Source organism: Mesitornis unicolor, unplaced genomic scaffold (genome assembly GCF_000695765.1).
Source record: "Mesitornis unicolor isolate BGI_N332 unplaced genomic scaffold, ASM69576v1 scaffold39239, whole genome shotgun sequence".
Classification (NCBI taxonomy): domain Eukaryota; kingdom Metazoa; phylum Chordata; class Aves; order Mesitornithiformes; family Mesitornithidae; genus Mesitornis; species Mesitornis unicolor.
This window is the reverse complement of record NW_010207261.1, coordinates 26,360-37,142: the sequence shown is the minus strand read 5'-3', so window position 1 is coordinate 37,142 and position 10,783 is coordinate 26,360. Positions and strand designations below refer to the sequence as shown.

General features: G+C 38.3%; 1 long non-coding RNA gene across 1 annotated transcript in view; it reads right to left on the bottom strand.

Annotated features, from left to right (window-relative positions):
- Positions 1-9,520: 9,520 nt before the first annotated feature.
- Positions 9,521-10,783, bottom strand: part of LOC104546633 — a 14,278-nt gene continuing 13,015 nt past the window's right edge. Inside the window, exon 3 of the long non-coding RNA XR_728186.1 lies at positions 9,521-10,783. This exon is cut by the window's right edge and continues 562 nt beyond it. This is a non-coding gene — a long non-coding RNA (uncharacterized LOC104546633).

Sequence of the window (10,783 nt, the reverse complement as noted above, 5' to 3'; positions counted from 1 at the left end):
GTGCCTGCAAGAAATCTGGGGAAGAGCTGTTTACAAAATCATGTAGCAATGGGATGAGGGGTAATGGTTTTAAACTAGAAAAGGATAGATTTAGGTTGGATATTAGGAAAAAGTTCTTCAAAATGAGGGTGGTAGATCACTGGCAGAGGTTGCCCAGAGGGGTGGTGAAGGCCTCATCCCTCGAGATATTCAAGGTCAGGCTTGATGGGGCTCTGAGCAATCTGATCTAGTAACAATGCCTGTGCTCACTGCAGGAGGTTTGGACCAGATGATAGTTAAAGTTCCCTTCCAACCTAGTACATTCTATCATTTTACGATTCTATGATTCTAAGCCCTTTCTGTTGTCCTTGACCTTCCTTGCAAGGTTTCAAACCAAGGAAGCCCTGGCTTTCCTAGTTGTCTCTCTATATCCTCTGACTACAGTCATATATTCCTCCCAATAAATAAAAGCTTTAATTCTGTTTTTTCTTCAAGATAAAATTTGTCTTTGGAGGCTGAAAGAGAATTGCCATAAGCAGAAATATGGGAAAAGAGAGAGTCACCCTCTGTCCCGCATTCCACAGAAAACTGGCACCCGTGACAGGAGAGGAATAGCTTTAATCCCATCGGAGTGCACTATGGTTTATGAATTTACCAGGACAGTCGGCAAAGAACTGCCATGACTCTCCTCCATGCTACAGCAGTTGTGTCCCTACATCCAGACACCACAAAGGTATCAGACTGTACTTAAACCTCAGATCCCCTCCAGGTGTGCAGCCGCTGCATTGCTAAGCAAGTGGCTGTCACTCATCAACAGCATCATTGCAGGACAGGGCAGACAGCCTGGGGTGATGTCTTAATAATCCTGAGATGGCCACAGTTGTGTGTTTTACATTATGTGTTTATTATTCGATTGTGTTAGCTCTTTAATACATTACTGTTCTCCTTAAGTAACGATCCATCAGACTCCATCTCAGCTCTCTTCCAGTGCAGGTGCTCAATTTAACCCAGGGGAAGGCTGGAGCAGTTCTGAGGTGGGTTTAATTAATACTAATCTGCAGCTTCCCAAACCTCATCTGCCAGAAAAGCTCAAACTTCCCTCCTGTTGGGTGCACAGGAGGGGGAGGAGGACAGCTGTGCATTCTCCTGCCTTGGTATTTTCAACCCTAAAGTAAACCCCCTCAGGGACTTCAAAACTCTTTTTTTCCCAACAATGAAACTACACAGTGCTATTTCTGTGTCTCCTTATGTCAATGAAATATGACAGGCAAGGATCAAAATATAGCTAGCCTGTGGCACATGAAAAACATACATAGTAGTCCCAAAACAGCTTTTTAGTTGGCTTATTCTAAAATCCTGAAATTTTATCTCCCTAGTAAAAAAAGTTTTACCTCTCATTTTGAAAAATGTAACAATTTGCTTTTAGACATCTGTTCCCAAATTTACAGAAAACAGGTCACCCTAGATGCTTATATGCTCTGGCTATGCTCTGGCTGTTCTCTGATTATAATACACTATTGTGGTTGTTGTATGCTTGTGCTTATACAAAAGATAATTGAAAAGCTTCTCTTTTAATGTGCTGTGGTTTTCTGCAGAATGATCACAAGCACCAGAGACCTTATAACTTTTCTCTTTAGTAGCCTTAAACTTAGTTTAAATTCTTAGGATCTGCTCGCTCAGTGGCATGCCTGCCTTTAACTCATTGTTAATTCCCCTCCACATAGCTGCATAACTACCAACACATTTTCTATCTTTATTCTTTCCCTTTTTCTTTTTTTTTATTATTTTTTTTTAAACTTTAAATGCAATTCTGGCAAAAAATAGGAAGAAAGTAATCCAGATTTGCTAACAGCAGGACACAGATTTGGCTGACAGCAGGGTATACCATCTACCTTTTGCAATACAGCTTCTTGGCCACTGAAGAGGAAGACCACAGGAAAGTTAGTTTGGGAGTAAAATCAGCAAGGTTAGTATGTGTGCTTTCTTTTACAACACTGATATGGAGGCAATAAATATTAACGGAAAAAGCTACAGTAAGGCTTAGTGTTAGAGTTTTGTTACTGCATGAGACAAAATTAGTAGTAACCTACTAAATCTAGTTGATAAAATGGAAGTCCTTTCTGATTCTAAAAGGGTTGAGAAACTACACAGTCTAAAAACAACTGGCAATTTTTGCGTGGTGTAAAATACAATTACTATTATGTGCAATGCAATGGTTGTTTTTTCGAAAATAATAAAAAGAAGCAATGCATAAGGTCTAGAAAATTAAAAAAAAAACTTATTTATTGCCAGCTGCTTCCATTAACTCAGACAGTGGCTGTTGCACTGGAAAATATTAGACAGATTCTTAAATCATCACAGATAAGTGAATACAATAATTCTATGTATAAATATTCTAGCACTCTAACAAGTCTTCATATAATGAAAATATTAGGAAATGATCTGGTAATAGCAGGTTAAGGTCTCAATTTCTCTTTCATCCTAATTGAAAAAAAAAATTACCCACACCACATTGTCTCTTTTAATCATCAACAAAATGAAGTTTAAGTTTAGAAACTGAATTAGAAGGGAGAACTTCCAAATTTGGGAAAAAGTGCAGAAGTCTCACGGTAAAATACATCTTCCAAAGACAGACCATACCTCTTTAGGTGACTTCAGTCCCTTAAAACTCTGAGTGGGCTTTGTTAAAACAACAACAACAACAACAAAAGCAACAAACTGACAACAAAACCCAAACCATAAAATTGGAAACACCAGAAAATTTACATTAAAATAAATCTACCAGCATTTGGGAGTTCCAAATAATCCTGTCTGTCTGTAGTTTTTCACATGACGATAATATTCTGAAGGTCTCCCACTAGGTTTGGCATATCAATGAGAACCACAGCATCTGGTGGTACCTAATTCTTTCTGACCTTCAGTAACAGTAAGACGCTTGATTTTCACTTTCAAAAATCTCCAATTGTCTTATAATAATTCATTTTACCGGTGATTTGCATCTCAGGGTGTTCCAATTTCTATTTTCTATGATAGGCTTCACACAGGTGCAAAATCCTACATAGCAGCGCCAGGATAAGACAGACTAAATGACAAAGAGATGGACAACTGGATGAGAGCATAAATTCACATGTATTTCTATTATTTTGGCACTGGGCAAAAAGATTCCTCTATTGACTTCCCCTCAAAGCCACTGAGAATAAAGGTATAAAAGAAGATTATCAAAAAGTAGGCCATGTTGCTCTGCTTATCATATTCATGTTGCCACTTCTCATTTTCCAGAGGTAGGAGATTTCAGACTGGATTCAGAATGGGTGACTGGTACAGCATGCTGTGGTGATCATACCTGCCTTTCAATCTCAGTGCAAAATTACATCCTTTTGTACCTAGGGATCTAGTTATTCTTATCATAGAAAACAGATATTGGGGAATAAAGTTGACTGAATACAGGGGAAAACAATGTCAGATTTTTCTAGCATGTCCTAACAGTGGGTTATGTTTAAAAAAATAAAAAGAAAGACATATATCAGAATCTAGAGATATCTCACAGGAATTTCTCATCTGTACAGAAGAATTTACCACTTTAGCAACGTGCATATTTCTCCACTTTCAGCCTATGAGAATTGCCAATAAAACATGCTTCTCAGCTTCCCAGATAAAACTATCTTTTCCCGTCTTGCTTGCCTTTTTTTTTTTCCTGAAGAAATCCCTTTATTTGCCTTTTGACTGTGGAGCAATGGGGTTCCAGACCTTTCAAGCCTGGGATGAAGCCTCAGTTACAGAGTTTATCAGCTGACTCTGTAAATTAACAATGTATGTATCCCCATGACATCACTCTTCTCAAATAATAGGACATTTGATCATTGCCCTTCTGAGTGAACATCAAAAGTTGTGTCCAAGAAGATGTGAAACAGAGCTTCTAGAAGAATAAAGGGTATGATAGCAGAGGCACTCAGAGTTGCAAGTGCAACTGCTCACTTCACAAGAAAGGTGGCAATTCTGTGGGTGGCAAAATCAGAGGCGGGAGTGTTAGAGCCATGATCTTCCATGCTTTCTCAAGCACTGCAGAGCTGAGATTCTCACCTCTCATTTCAACGTTTGACAGAACGCTTTTATAAATCAGGCACCTCACAACCCTGAATTCCATTTTAATACCCCTGGTAAAGCCTCTAAAACCTCCCTCCTAGTAATAATTTTCTGCTTTCTGCTTTATAAACCACCAGAAAATCCATATACTTAATGTTAATTCTGTTGCAAATGCTTTGAATTTATATCCTTTTAGAAAATTTGTGTGTGGTTATAAGTTTCCAACCTTAGAAACATTTGGATACTTACTCCAAAGTGCAGCATTAAATCTTGGCTTAAAACAAAGATCTCCTCTGCTGGCAGTTATCGTGGAGAGCTAGACAATGGACAACTCCTTCCTACAATGCAAGTGCAACTCAGTTTCTAGTTTAATTGTTATTGTGATCCTTTCCCACTACTCACTTTCCATTGCTATGCAATAGCGTCCTCTTATCAGAAAGCAACACCAGAAAGATGAGGTTAATCTGTGTCCCCCACTGATGGCCTTGAAACTATGGCCTCTCTCGTGACACCCATGTGCACAGCCACGATCAAAAACATCCTTAATCTTTCTTAGGCCAGGAATCAAACTCCTGAATAAATCAGGAATTACTTTTAGTGGAAGACTTTTCCCTAAATTACATTTATGCAACTTGTTACTACATTTCAGATGATATATCAGAGAGGATTATGGGAAATAGGACAGCACCTACCGTAGGTATCTATTTCCCATAGAAGCCATTAAGGCAAGTTTATTAGCCTATCGTGGTTGTAAATAATGAATTCAATTCAGTGTTTGGGGTTACCTGGGGTTTAAATTGGTACTGATCTTAGTCTAATGTTTCCAATTTCAGGAACTGAAACACATTACTATATGCCTTTGCCAGCATGCAAAATGTTAATCTTGATAGATTACATTAATCTTTATAGAGAGCACTTTTTGCTCCACTTATATTTCAGGATCTTAACTCCTCAACATAAGGATGCTTTAGCTCTTTATATTGAGAACACTGCACATTTATTTTAATTGGATAACTGAGCTTTTCTGCTTACTGAGCTGTCTGCCTGACATTTGCAAAATACAGCTTTTTTCCCCCAACATAACCTAACTGTTCATTTTTGTAAGGCCTGGCATCCAAAATGCAGAATCTAATCTTAATTAGTTGTCATATTTGTTTAGATGTTATACATCATCTATTGGACTGAACTGTTTGGATTACTGTCCTTTCATAATGTCCACTAAATGATTATTTCTGCATTCACTTATGTTTTATTTAACAAGTTTCCTGTGTACTGAACTCCTGACTTACAGGCCTTTTGCTAAACAGTGAAATCATTAAATTGGTTGGGCACACCGGCTGCCCAGGCGATGTGTGGATAAATCAAAGCCAACAGAAAACAAACTAAACTAAGTCACAAGCAGTGCTAAGCAGCAGACTGGAGTGCTGTGCAGTGCATTAAACACAGTGAGATTTTTTTCCAGTTTGGATTTTCAGCTGTGATCTCGTTTGGAATCAGGAGCCCACAGCAAGCCAACCTGTCTCATGGGAAGGTGAAAGGCCATGTCACTGTCACCCAATCCCTGTGAAGCAAGCAAAGGGGTCATGGCAACGTGATTGCCCTCTGACTGTTGTGGAACAAGGACTGGAATCCAGGGCAGAGGCCCAGCCAACACTATCAAAGAAGTGTTTCTCAATGACTAATTATTTAGGTAAAATGGAGGGTCTTTAAAAGAAGAACTGAGAACAACTTGACACAATATACACAGGGCAGCTACATACAGGAAAATCATTCCTCTATTAAGTTGAGCCAAGAGAAGATTATAATACTATCTCCCGCATATATTTGTGAGTGCTTTGCACATGGCTTCAGGGATCATGACAATCACCTCCACCTCCCCTTCCTCCCACAACTCATTCTTAGTATCCCTACCTACCTGGGTACTGATATCCACATAAACCAAGATCACCTACCTCGAGCATCCTCGTAGGACATTAGACAGGAATCTGAAAAGCTTGACAGTACCTACTATAGAGAGCTAAACTACAGCTGTACAAGAGCTCCTGGCCCTGAATTCTGCCTGACTGGACACCTAAAATGACACTGATGTTTCCAGGTTGAATATAATCCAACGTATCTGCTCTTCATGAGTGGGTAATCCGCATGGTCCATTGCTTTGTTGCATAGCTAGAGTTGCATCCTAGCCAACTAAAGTGAGTGACGAAATGTTCATCTAGTCACCAGGATGAAATAAAAATCTTTCTTTTCTAAGAAAATAAGGACCAGCTCTTGGATATAGAAGTACTTTCAATATTTTTCCTCCCCATGCGAATCTCAATCTTATCTCATTAAAAGAAAAGATTCAGGTTGATGATACAGTGGCATGCACTAACTAGATCTTTTCTGACCCTAGTCTGTGGCCATTCTGTTCCTCATGAAGTGCTGCAAGACAATTATTGGTATGCAGAGGACTAGGTGAGTGCTGGAGAAGCATAAAAGCTGCCAGAGAACAATTTCCCTTTCAGACAAAAACCAAATATCTCCACTGCTGTATCAATCAAATTACATGGTGTAAGGACTTGAGTTCTAGCCTAGAAAAATGTAGCATAAAGCTCACGTTGTAGTGAGAGGTGAAGCATACGCCCTTTAGGAATAAATGAAGCATTATGATAAACTTTTATAATACTGACAAGACAACTCTTTTTGATGACACTTTCATGAATTCTTCAAAGACCTCTGAAAATCATTGTCTCCCTTCTGATCTCACCTCCCACTCAAATCTTCTCTTCCCACTGAAATAAGGTTGCTTTTTTTGCTTTTATTTTTTCCTTCTTTTTTTTTTCAGCTCTACTTTAGGGACGAAATCTTTTCCACAGCCTTTTTACTCATGCAACTGTACTGTGAAACTGAAAAAATGTGGCAACAGGAACATCTGAAATGTGCAAAAAATTCACTTGAGGTAAAAACAGTAATATGGCACAACAGCAATTCAAACCAAAGTTCTCCGAAAGTTAAAGAAAATTAAACTCTATTTTAAGAGCTTAATATTTTACCCAAATCTGAAGCTAATAAACAACCTGGATGCCCTTAAAAATTATCAAGGATAGAGTCATACAGGACATGGTATACAGGGAGAATTCTAAGATGTCCTAAAAAGATTCAATTTAATCTTTGCTGTACAATACGCTACAATTAAAGCTGTATTAGAATTTTAAATATTTGGGGAAAATACCCTAAAAAGCTTACTGACTTTTCTTTTTTTTTTCCTTTTGATTAAAAATGATGCTTTGCTTAATCTCTGTCCAATCATTTAATAAATACAAAGATTTTATTAATTTAGCATGTATTGGCTACTTGGCCAAGAAAGGAAGTACTGTTGCATTAAATCATAAATAATGATACCAGACAACATGTAGATTAATTCAACCACGTGAAAATTTCATGGTGTCTCAGGTTCTGTGTATGTCCCCCACTCATGTTTATTCACATGCTTCTCACATTTTTTAAAGCCAAATCTTACTCAGCATTACTACCTTTGTCATTTCACCCAGTCACTGAAGGAAACACTGTCAATGTATCCCTCATGCATGGTGCTGAGGAGAGTATACTTGGGCATAACCTAATACCTCCCCACCATTCCTGGCACACATCAGGGTTTCCTCTCTTTACCTTCCCAGAAGAATCCAAGCATAATTTTAGAGTAAAGCTTGCTTCTAAACTGCAAAACATGCAATATTTAATCCCTTATCTTTACAGCTTCTCTTCCTCTGCTCGATTACAATAACAGGAACCCAGGTAGAAGTGTCCCATAATTCTGCTGGCACACACATAACATGATTGATGGCACATTAAACTCACCAGCCTCATTGTGACCTGTTGGACTGATGGGTAAGTCTAGACTTAGAAGCATGTAGTTGTCTTTCCTGTGGTTTGGATGACATACCTGGGAATGACAAGAAGGAACCTTCCTTCCTCCCCTGTCCTGGCAGGTGCACTGACAGAGAAGCTGTTCATGAAATAGACAGCTGAACAGAAGGCTAATGCCCAGCCCGCACTGGTGAGGAGCGGTACAGGGCCCAGCTGGGAGCCGTGGGCACACGCTTACTGGTAACCAGCCCTCCCGTGCCAGTGCTCCCTGAGCAGTGCTCGGCTGAGCAGCTGCAGTCACATTTCATCTGAGAGGTTAGATACCATTCAGTGGTATTTTTGTGATCATCTTAAATGAAATGTCCTGTTTAAATGCAGTCAGTTTGGAAGATGTCTTTGTTTTCTTCCTATGAACAAACCCCAATTCTTCCTCACGTACCATATGGTGTTACCTGAAAAATGATACTAGATGAAACAGGAAGCAAACCTTCACCCCAGTCCCATGCTGAGTCTCACCGCTCCGGCCTCTGACTGCAAAACAGCAGCAGCCAAGCTGGGGCCCACTGGTGAGGCTGCTGTCCCCCTCCCACACACACGTGCCCATGGGCAGGAGGGCCGGGCAGGAGCAGGCACTGACCTCCTCGGGCTCCAAACACCGCCTCTCCAGCCAGAAAAAAAGCTGTGAAGCATGTCTGTAGCAGAGGTGTGTGTGAGTGTGTTATGTACCGACTGGGTGGTGCAACTGCGGGCAGCTCTTCGACCAACACAGCAGAAAAGAAAAGCAAAATGACTTTGAACACCAGTGTATTTTTACCTTTTCAGACTAAGCTTTTATTTTGATATTACAAACCATTTTTCTTTATTCACAAATCACGGTTGTGATATAAACACTAATTTCTAAAGACAGATATACACATTTTCTGGGTTTGTAGGGTGTTTTTTTAAATCTGTTAGAAGTTACTATATTCCACATATGGTAGTAATATTTTTTTTCATAAGTCATATTATCAGTACTTATTTATATAAGTGAAAACATTCCCAATATATATTGTAAAAAAATTTCAAATGCTTTTTTACATAACTATTTCAGACATACATTTTAAAATTACTACTAGGAGTACTTTAGGAGCTTTATAAACAAAATATTTCCTAATATGGGCTGCACCCTCAACCTTTCAAGATTATTTTAATAGACTGAAATGCCATATAATCATTTGGAAAGTGGGAGTTGTAAAGCCATCTCATGAAAATTAAAATTGCAAATAAATACTGTAATTCCCCACATTAGACATTTTGTGTGTGCAACTCCAAAAAAGATTTATCATCTACACTTTGAATTGGAAGTCTAACATTTGGTAAACATTTTTTTCAAGTTGCTTCTATTGTGGTGTTTAAATTCTTTTTTGTTTCTTAAATAGAAGGCTTTTTCATATAGCTTATATAATAAATGTGAGGATTGAACTTTTAATAAATTTCAGTTCATTCGCTCACCAGTATAAATATATGTTACTGCCCCATTTTTCATTGATTAATACAGTCTCTTCCTCTCTCTGTCTCAATTTTAAAGATAATTTATTTTTCATCCTTAGATATAAATGCTACAGAAACTTTGTTTTCAAATCTTGTGAAACTTTATTGATGGTTATTGTTCAACTGATCATACTGCATGCACATACGATGACAAAGAGAAAACCTGATCACAAACACTTTTTTTAAAGCAGAGTTGTTATAGCAAGTTGGCAGGTTCACAGCGGTGAGTTGATAATTTACTAAGGTGCTTGCCAGTAGGCATGCACATTACACATGAGGATATAACTATCTGCAGCAAAACTGTAGCGAGACAGTTTTCTGCTTTATTTATTTAAATACAAAAACAAGAAGACCCGTGACAAACACCCCAACTTAGGTTAACTTGTAAACAGGACAACGTGGAAAGAGTCCAAACATATGCACAGACAAACTGCAATTTTTCAACGATGCTTGAAACTGCCCCCGGGCATCTGCTTGATGACACCTGCACGAGGCCAGACCCACAGCCTTCTCCAGGCAGTGCCCCGCCAGAAGGAGGTCCCTCTTTTGTCCCAGTTGAAAAGCTGTTGTGGGCCCAATACTTAGCAAAATGGCCTTGGTTTGAAAATTAAACAGAGGCAAGTTGTCATGCCTTGAAAAATTGCAGATTGTTTACACGACACAGTCATGTTTCAAAAAGTACCAAGCTGATGAAAATACCATGATTATCTCTACTCAATGATTGCAATACTTGTAAAATGCTTATATAAATCTGAATATGATTATCATATAATTCCATAAAAATGATACGTCTGTCTCTAACAGTTGGTCTACTAGGCTAAATCTAAAGCATCATAGGCTGTGTATTTCTAGAACTTAACAACTCCACTGCACGGATGTAAATTTTATACATTTTTTTTTTTTTACTGGTACAAAGAATTTAATTTTTTATTACTTTCTTTTTTGGAAAAAAAAAAAGAAAAAAATAGAAACAGTGCTTTTATCACCTTTTTATTATTGTTTTTTTCCCTCCCATAATATAAAAGTCAGCAATGATATCAATAATTTATTTTACTGGAAGAAATATAAAAAGAATGCTTGTTAATGGTCTAACTAGCAGTTTTTGCCTAAATAACTAGTTATGGTTAAATAGCTGAATACTGCCTGGTGGAATGCTTTAAAAGGGTGCCTTCGGACAGCTTTTAATCCGATTTTTATGTACAAGTGTCGAGAAAAGCACCCCTAATAAGAACATAACCTTTGGCTTTGAACAAACAGTGAATAATTTAAGACAGCTGATATATGATAGTTGGTGCAGTGGGGCCCCTTTTTGCTTCATTAATTAATATTTCAGCCAAACCCCATT